The sequence below is a fragment of the Zingiber officinale genome, chromosome 10B (assembly GCF_018446385.1).
Source record: "Zingiber officinale cultivar Zhangliang chromosome 10B, Zo_v1.1, whole genome shotgun sequence".
NCBI lineage: Eukaryota > Viridiplantae > Streptophyta > Magnoliopsida > Zingiberales > Zingiberaceae > Zingiber > Zingiber officinale.
Window position 1 is genome coordinate 55207590 of NC_056005.1, and position 16717 is coordinate 55224306.

A 16717-nucleotide genomic window follows, 5' to 3' on the forward strand; every position below is an offset into this window, starting at 1 on the left:
AAGAAAAGAGAGAACAATTAAGAGAAGTTTCTTCTTCCTCTTCACGAGGGTACCATCTTCCTTAGGAAAAACAAGCAACAGGATGTAAGTATCCCCTCACCTGTGGTACAAGTTGTTTATGTGTTTTCCATGAGGTTAGAATGCCTTAAAACCTAGGATCACTTCTTGAAACTTTCGTCCAAGACTTGAATAAAGGATTTAGAGAAGTTTAAGACCTAACTAAGCATGCTCACTATGTTCTTATGATATGTACCCTAGTATAGGAGTTAGTTAATGTTTCTTATGCTTGTATGCTTACCTAAAACTTAGATCCATGCTCTTGAACTTTCGGCCAAAGTGTGAATAAAGGATTAGGAAGGCTTAAGACCTAAACTAAACATACTCACTATGCCCTTATGATATGTACCCTATGATAAGAGATTAGTTTAGTGTTTCTTTTTTTATGCTTGTATGTTGCTTAGAACCTAAATTCATGCTCATGAGTGTTCGGCCATGATAGAAGTAATTGACTAGGAGAGGTTAAAAATTTAGTCTACCATGATCATGACTTGTTTATTAATATGTTATGAAGAGTACTTAGTGTTTTCACACTTGTATGTTGATTGGAACCTAAATGCATGCCACCTTAGGGAATTAGGGTTTCGGCCATGATAGAAATGAAGACCTAGAAGTGTTTAAAAATTTAAGCTATCATGCTCATGACTTTCCTTATGAAAAGGTAGGAGGATTTCTTAGGGTTTCATGCTTGTATGTTGTTTGGAACCTTGATGCATTGCACCTTAGGGCTTCGGCCATGATGAGAAGTAAGACCTAGAAGAGCTTAAAACTTACTCTAACATGCTCATGACTCTTCTTATGACATGATATAAAGTTAACTTAGGGTTATCATGTTTGAATGTTGCTTGAAATCTAGATGCATGTCTCCTTATGTTTCGGCCATGATTAATTTTAGGGTCCAAGGAAGCTTAAAATTAAATCTAGCATGCTCATGAATTCCCTTATGATATGATATGAAGTTAGCTTGATATTTTTATGCTTGTATGTTGTTTAGAACTTAGTTTCATACCCCTAAGTTTCGGCCATAACCAAGTTAAAAGACCTAGGGAGCTTAGAACCTAAACCAAATATGCTCATTATGTTCTTAATGATTTATGATGTGAAATTGGTTTAGGGTTCACATGCATTTATGTTGTTTATAACCTAGATCTAGGCATGGTAACTTTCGGCCACAATAAGACCAAGAACCTAGGGAGCTTAGAACCTAAACCAAATATGCTCATTATGTTCTTAATGATTTATGATGTGAAATTGGCTTAGGGTTCACATGCTTTTATGTTGTTTATAACCTACGGCTAGACTTGGAACTTTCGGCCACTACATGGAATTAGGGTTAGAGACCCAATTATGATTTCACTATGTGTCTCACATGCTACGATATGAATGAAGACATGCTAGTTAAGGTTTTCCATTCATGATTATGTTTCCTATGATGCATTATATGCTCATTTATGTATGCTTGTGAACCATGCATGATAATGACTCTTATGATGTGATTTATGCTCAAGTATGCATGCTTATGATATGACAAGTAATATGCTCATTTATGTATGCTTATGAATCATGCATTATAATGACTCTTATGATGTGATTTATGCTCTAGTATGCATGCTTTATGATATGACAAGTAATATGCTCATTTATGTATGCTTATGAATCATGCATTATGACGACTCTTATGATGTGCTTTATGCTCAAGTATGCATGCTTTATGACATGTTAAGTAAGGGCCTAAGAGTTGCTTCCCTATTAAGTAGGACTAAGAGCACTCTTTATGATATGATAAGTAAAGACCTAAGAGTTGCTTCCCTGTGAAGTGGGACTAAGAGCACTCTTCATGATATGATAAGTAACTATGACATGTTATTTTACTTTGTAAGGCTTGTACCAAGGGTGGGCTCCATAAGCGCCCCTAGGCCGACGGACTATGAACGGGTCTAGTAAAAAGGGATGGGCTCCTTAGTACGCCCCTTGGTTGACGGTCGTAGTACGTACCTAGTTCCCTAGTAGGTTCGGGGCTAGCTACGTTGTCCTAAGGATTGCACACATTTATGTATGTATGTGGTACAAGCCGGGCCCTCATGATGATATTATGTTCAAGTACTATATGATATGTTTTAAGACATCTTGCACATGACATGACACATGTTTTAAAAGACATCTTGCATGATATTTCTTTATGATATGATTGTTAGGATCGATTGTCGCGGCTAGAGAGGGGGGTGTGAATAGCCGACCCCAAATCTTCGTTTCTTTCTACAAGTTGACGTTAGCACAGCGGAAAATAAAACAAAGAAACAAAGACAAGAAGATCAAATCTCAACACGCAGCGATGTAACGATGTTCGGAGATAAACTCCTACTCCTCGGCATGTCCGTAAGGTGGACGAAGCCTACCAATCCGTCGGTGGATGAGACCCCGGAGAACCGGCTAATAAACACTCCTTCTGGGTGGAGAAACCTCGCCACAAACTTTGCAACAGCAAGCAGAAATACAAGTACAGCAAGAAGCTAAGAACATAAATATAACAACACTAGCTTGCCTTCTTCTCTTCGACTGGATGAAGCAGCAGCTTCACAAGACGCCTACAACAGCAGGAACCAGTCGATGAAGCTCACACGAAGCTTCAAGCAGAAGCGAGCTCAGCAAAGCTCAAATCACAGCAGCGAAGAAGAAGAAGCAGAAGCTTCGAACCAGAAGAAAAGTATTCTGTAGCAGCCCTCGATCTCCTTTATATAGCCTGAACCTGCAACTACACCTGCAAAGCAGACAGCGAAGAAGACGGAGATACCCGTTGAATCTCAACGGATATACCTGGACCGATCAGGCTCCACCCTGATCGGTCCGAGACCTCCCTGATCGGTCTTGGGGACCGATCAGGACCTATGCTGATCGGTCCCCAGACCGATCAGCACTCTTCACAGAGAACTTGCCTAACTCTTTGATCGTCTCCTGATCGGTCTGTGGACCGATCAGGGTGCATGTGGATCGGTCCACAGACCGATCCCCTCCTTTTTTCTTTGCCTTCTGTTCGCTTTCTGATCGGTCTGTAGACCGATCAGATAACATACAGTAGCATACTGTTTGGTTACTGATCGGTGACCAGACCGATCAGATAACCCAGTGTATCACTGGATCGATCCACTGATCGATCCAGCTCTTGGTTTTTGCCCAAACCAAGTCCCACGCCTTCCAAACCAATATCCGGTCAACTTTAACCTATTGGTATCTCATGCTTAGCATCTGGTCACTCCCTTGTCCTGCTAAGACTCCCTACCAAGTGTCCGGTCAATCCCTTTGACCCACTTAGACTTTTCTCTTCGTGCCAAGTATCCGGTCACTCCCTTGACCTACTTGACCTTCACAACACCAGATGTCCGATCATCCTTGATCCATCTAGATTTTTCCTTGCCCGGCTTTACTCACCAGGACTTCCCAACTGCCTGGCTTCACTCACCAGGATTTTCCCCAACTGCCTGGCTTCACTCACCAGGACTTTCACTTTCACCTATCTACACTCACTAGGGTTTTCACCTGGCTTCACTCACCAGGATTTCCAATTTGCCTGGCTTCACTCACCAGGACTTTTCCGTCTGCCTGGCTTCACTCACCAGGACTTTCCCACTGCCTGGCTTCACTACCGAGCCCTCTCTGACCTAGTCCGGAGAACGAGCTACCGAGCCCTCTCCGACTTCGTCCGGTCCAGAGAACGAGCTACCAAGCCCTCTCTGACCTAGTCCGGAGAACGAGCTACCGAGCCCTCTCTGACCATAGTCCGGAGAACGAGCTACCGAGCCCTCTCCGACTTCCACATGCCAACTTCCCATACTTGGACTTCTCCGTGCCAAGTCTCCATACTTGGACTTTCTCCCGTGCCAAGCTCCCTGCTTGGACTTTTCCCGTGCCAAGCTCCCTGCTTGGACTTTTCCGTGCCAAGTCAACTCACCTCGGGTCAACCAGGTCAACTTTGACCAAGGGTTGCACCCACAACCTCCCAAGTTTCTGTTCTTGTCAAACATCAAGATACAACTTGAGTCAGGTCAACTCGAGTCAGATCAACCAGGTCAACCTTGACCTAAGGTTGTACCAACAATCTCCCATCAAAATACAACTCTTCTGTTCTTGTCAAACATCAAAATACAACTCGAGTCAGGTCAACTCGAGTCGGGTCAACCAGGTCAACCATGACCTAAGGTTGCACCAACAATGATATGCTATTATGATGTACATGACATGATGCTCTTTTATTTATGATATGATACATTATGATATTTTTTTATGATATGATATGCTCTTATGATTTATATGACATGATGTTCTTTTATTTATGATATGATACATCAAGATATTTCTTTATAATATAATATACTCTTATGATTTATATGACATGATGCTCTTTTATTTATGATATGATACATCATGATATTCCTTTATGATATGATATGCTCTTCTGATTTATATGACATGATGCTCTTTTATTTATGATATGATACATCATGATATTTCTTTATGATATGATATGCCCTTATGATTTATATGACATGATGCTCTTTTATTTTATGATACATCATGATATTCCTTTATTATATGATATGCTTCTATGACTTATATGACATGATGCTCTTATGATTTATGATGTGATATAGCATGATATTCTTTATGTTAGTTAGAGCCCTAGAGCCAATCATTTGATGATTGTATTATGGACTTATTGTATCATATTCTTATATAAATAAAGAAATTTGTTTTGATTATTATACTTACTTGTATTGGTGCCAAATAAACTAAGTATAATAGCATCCTTGAGTAGGAGGTTCTCACTTATATCAATCGGTTAGTTGAACCGATAGTGAGATGATATAGGGAACACTACTCTTAATCATTCCTAGTTGAGTATTAACATTCAGGGACAATGTTAATGCAATAAGACTTGCATGTAGGTCAACTCGATGACTTGATTCACAAGTCATGGATATAGAGATATCAAGTTGGCACATGGGTATGCATTGGAGAAGGTATACTGAATAGCCCGCTATGAGAAAGTATCATGGATCATTATATGAGTGTCATATACTTTCTCATGTGACAATTAGTATGACTACTAGTCCTTAGACCTGAAGTCACCATGAATCCCTACATAAGGAGTTATGTACTTTGGTTTCGTCAAACGTCAGCCGTAACTGGGTGGACTATAAAGGCGATTACTGTGTATGTAACGAATTATGCAGAGGGATGTGAGTGATGAAGATGGGATCTATCCCTCCTATATGACGGGAGCGACATCGATATTCTTGATAGAGTGAGACCACGAAGTGCATGGCCATGCCCAAATGAGTCAATATGAGATATTGAGCTCATTTGATTTAGTGAGTCTACTTGGAGTTCAAAATTTAGATTGGTCAGAGGATGACACGGTCTATGCCTCACATTGATCAATCTAGATGTCTAGGATAGAAGGACACTTGTCATATATTGTGAGGAGTCACAATTAGTAGTCACAAAGGTGATGTTGGATCTCAACATTCTTGTAAATTGGGTAGTAATGATGTGTTACTAGATACCGCTCATTACTTATGCTCCTAAATGAGTTTAGGGGCATTGCCAACGTTACAAGAACCTATAGGGTCACACACTAAGGACAATTAGATGGAGATTAGGTTCATATGATGAACCAAGAGGATTAGATTCATTTGATGAATCACATTGGATTAAGAGTAATCCTAATTGGGCTAATTGAGTTGGACACAAGTTGATTCATGTGTTCAATGAGTCTAATTTAGATTTATGATTCATTGAATCAATTTAATTAAATGAATTAGATTCATTATATTATGTTGGATTGAATTAAATGGTTGGATTAGATCAACCATGAGAGAGATTAAGTCAAGTTTGACTTGACTTGAGAGGAAGAGGGAGAGTCAAGTTTGACTTGACTTTATGCCACATCATTAGTGAGTTGGCAAGATGTGGACCAATGATGATGCTCCACATCATCATGGTTACTTAAGTGAGATGCCACCTCATGGAGGTTACAATTCTTCACTTTAATGGCCTCCACATTAATTGTGATTAATGTGAAGGGGGTTACACCTCCTAATGTGGCCGGCCACATCAAGGCAATAGAGGAGGAGTTTTCATTTGTGTGTGTATCTCTCTTTTCTTCTTCCTTCTCGAGCTCTTCCTTCTCTCCCTCACCTCCTATCTTGGCCGAACAGTCCAAAGGTGCTAGCACACCTTTTGTGTGGTTTTTCTCCACCTACTTGTTCGTGTGGATACTTCTAGAGGAGTGTCTACTTTGACACTCTCGAGATCCGGCACCTTGGACGAGCGGGATTCGCGAAGGGCGCGCATCAAGGGTAAAATCTCTTTAACATATAGTTCTAGTGTAGATATATAGGTTACTAAACTCGTACTCGTATTTTTCGAAAGTTTTATTCTTCGCACGGATCCGTGGCTTGGGGTTTTGGGGTTTCCGCAACGCGAAAAAGCGGTTTTCGCGGCCCAAAAAACCCGACAGTGGTATTAGAGCCACGTGCGAAGACTTGTACGAGTTTATTTTTGATTTTTATAAAAAATATAGCTTCTGTGATTTTCTGTAAATTTAATTTTTTATGGATATTTATGAGTAATTTTCTCGTAGAAGCGAAGCACAAGTGTTTCGACACTTGTAGGCTTCGACTACCGAGAAGATTTTTCCGAAAAAGCCATGTTGGGTTCTTCAGGCCGCGAAAACCACTTTTTTGCGTCGCGGAAAACCCGAGTCACCCATAGCCATGGATCTCGTGCAAAGATTCGTAAACAAAATTATCGAAAAACCTTTTTCTTGTACGAGTTTGTAAAAACTTTAGATCTACACTAAAGTTAAGATCATTACCCTTATAGCGAAACCCTTCGCATTCCCGTTTGTCCAAGATGTCGCCGGATCTCTAGTTGTCAAAGTAGACAACCTCTATATGTATCCATACGGACACAAGTAGAAGGAGATGACCAAAACACAAGGTGTGCTAGCACCAATGAAGTGTTCAGCCAAGGAATGGGAGAAGGAGAAGAGAGAGCACCCAAGGGAGAAGAAGAGTGAATAATCAATAAGAGGAAATTCAAACAACCCCTTAGCCATCAAGTAGCAGGCAACTCTAGGAGGTGTAACCCCCACATTAATTCCAATTAATGTGGAGACCATTAAGAGTTGTAACCCCCATGAGGTGGCACTCTAGGATGATGTGGATCAACACTATTGGTCCACATCTTGCCACCTCACTAAATGACATGGCAACAAGTGTAACCTCCTCATTTAATGTGGGCCGGCCACATTAAATGCTATGGAGGCTTGTAACCTCCATGAGGTGGCACACATTGATGATGTGGAGCAATCCTATTGGTCCACATCTTGCCAACTCACTAGTGATGTGGCAAAAAAATCAAGTCAAACATGACTTTTTCTCTTCCTCTCAAATCAAGTCAAACTTGATCAAATCTCTCTCATGGTTGATCTAATCCAACCATATGATTCAAGCCAACTTAATATAATGAATCTAATTCATTAAATTAAGTTGATTTAATGAGTCATAATCTAAATTAGACTCATTGAATACATGAATCATCTTGAGTCCAACTCAATTAGCCCAATTTGGATTACTCTTAATCTAATATGATTCATCAAATGAATCTAATCCTCTTAGTTCATCATATGAACCAAATCTCCATCTAATTGTCCTTAGTGTGTGACCCTATAGGTTCTTGTAACGTTGGCAATGCCCTAAACCCATTTAGGAGCATAAGTAATGAGCGTCGAGATCCGACATCACCTTGTGACTACCAATTGTGACTCCTCACAAAATATGTGACATTGTCCTTCTATCCTAGACATCTAGATTGATCAATGTGAGGCATAGACCTTGTCAGCCTCTAATCAATCTAAATCTTGAACTCCAAGTAGACTCACTCGATCAAATGAGCTCAACGTCTAATGTTAACTCATTTGGGCATGGCCATGCACTTCGTAGTCTAACTCTATCAAGAATATTGATGTCGCTCCCGTCATATGGGAGGGATAGATCCCATCTACATCACTCACATCCCTCTGCATAATTTGTTACATACCCAGTAATCGCCTTTATAGTCCACCCTGTTACGGGTGACGTTTGACGAAACCAAAGTACATTACTCCTTATGTCGGGATCCATGATGACTTCAGGTCTAAGGACTAATAGTCATACTAATAGCCACATGAGAAAGTATATGACACTCATATAACGATCCATGATACTTTCTCATGGCTGATCATTCAGTATACATTCTCCAATATATACCCATGTGTCAGCTTGATATCTCTATATCCATGACTTGTGAGATCAAGTCATCGAGCTGACCTACATGCTAGTCTTATTGCATTAACATTCTCCCTGAATGTTAATACTCGACTAGGAATGATTTAGAGTAGTGTTCCCTATATCATCTCACTATCGATTCAACCAATCGATTGATATAGGTAGGAACCTTTCTACTCTAGGACGTTACTATACTTATTTTATCTGGCACTAATACAAATAAGCATAATAACCAAAAACCAAATGCCTTAATATATATATACATGAATATGATATACATGAGTCTATACAATCATCAAATGATTGGCTCTAGGGCTCTAACTAATAATCTTCCACTAGCACTAGTGTCAATCAGTATAGGCTCTAAGGCCTAATGACCTAGTGTGACCATCATGCTTCCTCTGTGTCAAAGCCTTGGTCAAGGGATCTGCGATGTTAGCCTCTGTAGGTACTCTGCAAATCTTCACATCTCCTCTATCGATAATATCTCGAATGAAATGGAAACGTTGTAGAATTGCTGTGAACTCTGCCAGCTTATAGCACTACCATTCAAGCAAAACATGAACCTCGACTGTGATCTTTAATCATCCTGATCGGTCTGGAAGCTAGCATAATTGTAACCCTTTACAACTAGCTTATCATTGTCTCCATATATCAAGAAATATTCTTTAGTCCTTCTGAAGTACTTAAGAATATTCTTGACCGCTATCCAGTGACTTTCACCTAGATCTAACTGGTATCTGCTAGTCATGCTCAAAGCATACGAGACATCAGGTCGAGTACATAGCATGGCGTACATGATCGATCCTATGGCTGAGGCATAAAAGATCTGATCCATGCGGTCTCTCTCCTCTCTAGTAGAGGGACCTTGAGTCTTCGAAAGATTCACGCCATGGGACATCGACAGAAATCCCTTCTTGGAGTTCTGCATGGCAAACCGAAGGAGTACCTTGTCAATGTATATACTCTGACTTAGGCCAAGCAATCTCTTAGATCTATCTCTATAGATCTGTATCCCTAGAATGCGGGATACCTCGCCTAAGTCTTTCATTGAGAAGCAACTCCCTAGCCAGGTCTTGACAGACTGAAGCATAGGGATGTCCTTCCCAATGAGTAGTATGTCATCCACATACAATATGAGGAAGACAACTATGTTTTCTACAACTTTCTTGTAGACACAAGGCTCATCTTCGTTCTTGATGAAACCAAACTGTTTGATCGCATCATCGAATCGATGATTCCAGCTCCGAGAATGGCCTCTAGCCATTTCTCGGAATCTGGTCTCATCACAGCTTCCTGATAGGTGGTGGGCTCATCCTCTATGAACACAATGTCATCATGGTCAGACAAGAGAAATGAGTATCTCTCAGGCTGACGACGTACCCTATCAGACCTGTGAAGAGGTATGTCTACTTGAACTGGTTGTTGTTCCTCAACTCTTTGTGGAACAACATCATCCACAACACTTTGTGGTTCCAGTTCAATTTCCATCGAGGCATTAGTGCTATTGTTCGCATCTTGAACTTCTTCAAGATCGAACGCACTCCCACTAGTCTTTCTAGAAACAAAGTCCCTTTCTAGAAAGACCCCAGTCTTTGCCACAACTACCTTGTGCTGACTGGGAATGTAGAAGTAATATGCCTTAGTTTCCTTGGGATATCCGATGAAATAGCACTTGTCGGATTTGGGTCCTAATTTGTCTGAGACTTGACGTCGTACGTAAGCCTCACAACACCAAATCCTCATTAATGACACCTGGGCATCTCTCCCAGTCCATATCCTATATGGTGTCTTTATCATGGCCATGGATGGAACTCGGTTGAGAATGAAAGCTGCCGTGTCTAGAGCATATCCCCATAGATATGTTGGAAGATCTGTGTGACTCATCATAGACCGTACCATATCTAATAAGGTACGATTCCTCCTTTCAGACACACCATTCCACTGTGGTGTTCCAGGAGGAGTGAGTTGGGATAGAATCCCACACTCAGCTAAATAGTCATGAAACTCATGGCTTAAGTATTCACCACCTCGATCTGATCGAAGTATTTTAATACTCTTGCCAAGCTGGTTCTATACTTCATTCTTAAATTCTTTTAACTTTTCAAAGGATTCGGACTTATGTGTCATCAAATACACATAACCATATCTACTGAAGTCATTAGTAAATGTGATGAAGTACCTATAACCGCCTCTAGCAGCGACATTGAAAGGGCCACATACATCACTATGTATGAGTCCTAACAAATCAGTCGCTCTTTCGCTGTGCCCACTAAAGGGAGTCTTGGTCATCTTGCCTCGTAGGCATGACTCGCATATCTCACATGATTCAAAATCAAATGAGTCCAGCAAACCATCCTTATGGAGCTGGGATAAGCGCTTGCCATTTATATGACCTAAGCGACAGTGCCAGAGATAAGTTTGGTTCATGTCATTTGACTTGAACCTCTTGGTACTAATGTTATAGATAGGGCTCTCAAGGTCAAGAATATAGAGTCCGTTTATTAGTGGTGCACTACAATAGAGCATATCTTTTAAATAAACAGAACAACATTTGTCTTTTATTATAAAAGAGTATCCTTTCTTGTCTAAACAAGAAACTGAAACTATGTTCTTAGTAAGAGCAGGCACATAACAACAATCATCTAAATCTAGTACAAGCCCAGAGGGAAGAGATAGCTGATAAGTTCCTACAGCAACAGCAGCAACCCGTGCTCTATTGCCTACTCGTAGGTCCACCTCGCCCTTTGCCAATGCTCTGCTATTTCTCAGCGCCTGCACATCAGTACAAATGTGAGAAGCACATCCAGTATCTAATACCCATGATGTAGAAATAGATAGATTGACTTCTATAACATATATACCTGAAGTGGAAGTCTCACTTCGCTTCTTCTTAAGATCCTCCAAGTATACCTTGCAGTTCCTCTTCCAGTGCCCGGTCTGACCGCAGTGGAAGCAGGTAGTATCCTTGGCGACCCCTCCTTTAGGCTTCAGTGGCTTGCCTTTGCCCTTGGTTTGAAACTTTCCCTTACCTTTGGGCTTGCCCTTGCCCTTGTGCTTCTGGACCATCAGAATGGGCTTAACCTTCTTAAGGTTAATCTCAGCAGTTGGTAACATACTAAGTAGCTCGAGCAGTGGCTTGTCAATCTCGTTCATGTTATAGTTGAGAACGAATTGACTATAGCTATCCGGCAAGGACTGCAAGATCAAGTCAGTGGCCAGCTCTTGGCCAAGTGGGAACCCAGTCTTTGTAGGATCTCTATGTACCCAATCATCTTGAGTACATAAGGACCTACAGGAGCCCCGTCTAACATCTTGCACTGAAACAGTGTCTTAGAGATCTCAAATCTCTCATGCCTCGCTCGTCCCTGATATAGTTGGCGAAGATGCTCAACCATATCGTAAGCTCCCATCAACTCATGTTGCTTCTGAAGCTCTGAGTTCATGGTCGCGAGCATTAGACAGGACACATCTAATGCGTCGTCTTGATGCTTCTTGTAAGCATCTTTGTCGGCTCGCGGGGCATTGGCAGGAGGAGCCTCCGGAATGGGCTGCTCCAGAACGTACAGTTTACGTTCTTGGGTGAGAACTATTCTCAAGTTCTTGTACCAGTCCAGGAAATTCGCTCCGTTGAGCTTGTCCTTCTCAAGGACAGATCGTAGGGAGAAGGAATTCATGCTCGACGTCATGGTTATCTACAACAGAAAATTTGCAGAAATAAATATCATATTCTTTTAAAATCATTTAATTAGGCCTTTTAACTAAATGATGCTCCCACTGAATACTATAATTCTTGTGGGACAAGATCCACATCATACTAACCCTTGAGTTAGCTTTGGCTAATACGCCCAAGGCTTAGTATGATCGGTAGGTAACAATTACCAATTACATCTCTATGCAACTCTTGTTTATAGGATCAAGATCCATATTTATATTAAAACTCGAGTTAGCTTTGGCTAATACGCCCGAGAGTCAATATAAACGTGATTTTGTCCTACCTTTCCAACTATTGGAAGAATGCCTATAGTTGACTCGATCCAACCGAGTAACTAGGAATACTCAATCTAATTGAGTTTGTATTCACCCATGAGTTGATAAGCGGGACCAAGATTGTCCCTCCGTACCCTACCAAGATAATATGTATTGCTCTGCTTTGGCAGATTCAACAATACATGTGATCGAGGTAGTGATAGGTATCACGGCACGGTTAGGCATTTAAAGTTGGTTCGATCTAGATCTAATCTAATCGAGAAGGATGCATCTTGTGCACGACTTAGATCTAATCTAATCGCAAGGGTGCATCATGTGCACGACTTAGATCTAATCTAATCGTTAAGGCACTAATTAATTAATTAATTATTAAACATGCATCAGATACATAACAATTAATTAATTAATCTATTTGTGATTTAGTCATGGCCCTACTACGATCTTCTCAAGCCAATGAGAAGATCGAATGGTCAACCTAGGGTCAACAGCTTCTCCAAGCTCCTCCCTTTGACCACCTTGTGTTGCTCGTGCCGGCCTCGGAACTCCGTCTCGTGTGGACCCTCCACCGCTCCAATTTGTACATTACAATTTGAAACTCGAGTTACATTCGAGTCTAAATCTAATTTACAACCAGAATAAGAGAAAGGCACGACGCGCAGGCCGTGGAAAAATAAAAATACAGCACAAACAATCATATGACGGCACGCAGACCGTGTTATGAATTACAACACAAATCCAATCTTATTGGGTATTTTGGGCCATGACTATCACAAATTAATATATAATTCAAAATTATATATTTTTCATAATTTTTCTGTAATTTTAAAAATAATTTTTACAATTTTTATGAGTAAAATTTTCCGGTGGTCCCGTTTAGCGGTTTCGGGCGAAATCGCGGAACGGATCCCCTTGCGGGGCCCAGGGGAAGCGCCCCTACCCGCGATCTAACCATCGTGAGGGTTCCTTTGTGATCCAACAGCGCCTAAACCCGCTGTCCCAAAACGATTTGGGTCGAGACATTGCCGTTTCGGAAAAATCTTCCCGACGGGTTCGTTTTTAGCGATTTCAGGTGCAATCGCGGAGCAAATTCCCTTGCGGGGTTAGGGGCAATGCCCCTACCCACGATCTAACCATCGTGAGTTGCTCCTTTGCGATCTAATGGCACCCGACCCCGCTGTCCCAAACGGATTTGGGGCAAAACGAAGCCGTTTAAAAGAAAACTTTCCGGTAGCCGAAGCCTACAAGTGCCGAGACACTTGTGCTTCGCTTCTACAGAAAAATTACTCATAAAACTCTAAAAACTCAATTTTTACAGAAAATCATAGAAGGTATATTTTTCATAAAAATACAAACGAACTCATACAAGTCTTTGCACGTGGCTCTGATACCACTGTTGGATTTTTCGGGCCGCGAAAACCGCTTTTTCGCGTCGCGGAAACCCCGAGTCACCCAAAGCCATGGATCTCGTGCAAAGATTCGTAAACAAAATTATCGAAAAACCTTTTTCTTGTATGAGTTTGTAAAAACTTTAGATCTACACTAAAGTTAAGATCATTACCCTTGTAGCGAAGCCCTTCGCGTTCCCGTTTGTCCAAGATGTCGCCGGATCTCTAGTTGTCAAAGTAGACAACCTCTATATTTATCCACACGGACACAAGTAGAAGGAGATGACCAAAACACAAGGTGTGCTAGCACCAATGAAGTGTTCGGCCAAGGAATGGGAGAAGGAGAAGAGAGAGCACCCAAGGGAGAAGAAGAGTGAATAATCAATAAGAGGAAATTCAAACAACCCCTTAGCCATCAAGTGGCCGGCCACTCTAGGAGGTGTAACCCCCACATTAATTCCAATTAATGTGGAGACCATTAAGAGTTGTAACCCCCATGAGGTGGCACTCTAGGATGATGTGGATCAACACTATTGGTCCACATCTTGCCACCTCACTAAATGACATGGCAACAAGTGTAACCTCCTCATTTAATGTGGGCCGGCCACATTAAATGCTATGGAGGCTAGTAACCTCCATGAGGTGGCACACATTGATGATGTGGAGCAATCCTATTGGTCCACATCTTGCCAACTCACTAGTGATGTGGCAAAAAGTCAAGTCAAACATGACTTTTTCTCTTCCTCTCAAATCAAGTCAAACTTGATCAAATCTCTCTCATGGTTGATCTAATCCAACCATATGATTCAAGCCAACTTAATATAATGAATCTAATTCATTAAATTAAGTTGATTTCATGAGTCATAATCTAAATTAGACTCATTGAATACATGAATCATCTTGAGTCCAACTCAATTAGCCCAATTTGGATAACTCTTAATCCAATATGATTCATCAAATGAATCTAATCCTCTTAGTTCATCATATGAACCAAATCTCCATCTAATTGTCCTTAGTGTGTGACCCTATAGGTTCTTGTAATGTTGGCAATGCCCTAAACCCATTTAGGAGCATAAGTAATGAGCGGTATCTAGCAACACATCATTACTACACAAGTTACAAGAATGTCGAGATCCGACATCACCTTGTGACTACCAATTGTGACTCCTCACAAAATATGTGACATTGTCCTTCTATCCTAGACATCTAGATTGATCAATGTGAGGCATAGACCGTGTCATCCTCTAATCAATCTAAATCTTGAACTCTAAGTAGACTCACTCGATCAAATGAGCTCAACATCTAATGTTGACTCATTTGGGCATGGCCATGTACTTCGTGGTCTAACTCTATCAAGATTATTAATGTCGCTCCCGTCATATGGGAGGGATAGATCTCATCTACATCACTCACATCCCTCTGCATAATTTGTTACATACCCAGTAATCGCCTTTATAGTCCACCCTGTTACGGGTGACGTTTGACGAAACCAAAGTACATAACTCCTTATGTAGGGATCCATGGTGACTTCAGGTCTAAGGACTAATAGTCATACTAATAGCCACATGAGAAAGTATATGACACTCATATAACGATCCATGATATTTTCTCATGACGGATCATTTAGTATACATTCTCCAATATATACCCATGTGTCAGCTTGATATCTCTATATCCATGACTTGTGAGATCAAGTTATCGAGCTGACCTACATGCTAGTCTTATTGCATTAACATTGTCCCTGAATGATAATACTCGACTAGGAATGATTTAGAGTAGTGTTCCCTATATCATCTCACTATCGATTCAACCAATCGATTGATATAGGTAGGAACCTTTCTACTCTAGGACGTTACTATACTTATTTTATCTGGTACTAATACAAATAATCATAATAACCAAAAACCAAATGCCTTAATATATATATACATGAATATGATATACATGAGTCCATACAATCATCAAATGATTGGCTCTAGGGCTCTAACTAACAGGCAAGGTTTCGCCCCAAAACTTTTTGGGACAGTGGACTAAGGTGTTGTTGGATCACTTAGGGACACTCGCGATGGTTAGATCACGGGTAGGGGCGCTGCCCCTGGCCCCGCTAGGGGATTCGTTCCGCGATTGCGCCCAAAAATCGTTAAACTGGACCGCCGGGAAATTTTACTCGTAAAAATTGTAAAAATTGGTATTAAAATTGAAAAAAATTATATAAAATACATAATTTAGAATTATGTATAATTTGTGATAGTCATGGCCCAAAATGACCCAATTGGATTGGTATATTTTGTGTTATAATTCATAATACGGCCTGCGTGCCGTTATGTGATTGTGTGTGCTGTATTTTTGATACGCGACCTACGCGTCGTGCCCTTCTCTATTTATTCTTGTTGTAAATTAGTTTAGACTCAAATGTAACTTGAGTTTCAAAATTGTAATGTACAAAATTAGAGCCGTGGAAGGTCCACTCGAGACGGAGTTACGAGGAGGGTGCGAGCAAAACAAGGTGGTCAAAGGGAGGAGCTTGAGAAGCTGTTGACCCTAGGTTGACCATCCGATCTTCTCATTGACTTGAGAAGATCGTAGTAGGGCCATGACTAATCACAAATTAATTTAATTAATTGCTTGTGTATATGTGATGCATGATTAAGTAATTAATTAGTGTCTAACGATTAGATTAGATCTAAGTCGTGCACATGATGCACCCTTTCGATTAGATTAGATCTATCGAGTATATGATACACATCATCGTTTAGATTAGATCTAAATCACATCAACTCTAATGCCTACCATGCCGTGATACCTATCACTACCTCGATCACATGTGTTGTTGAATCTGCCAAAGTAGAGCAACACATATTATCTTGGTAGAGTACGGAGGGACAATCTTGGTCACGCTTATCAACGCATGGGCAAATACAAACTCAATTAGATTGAGTATTCCTAGTTAACTCGGTT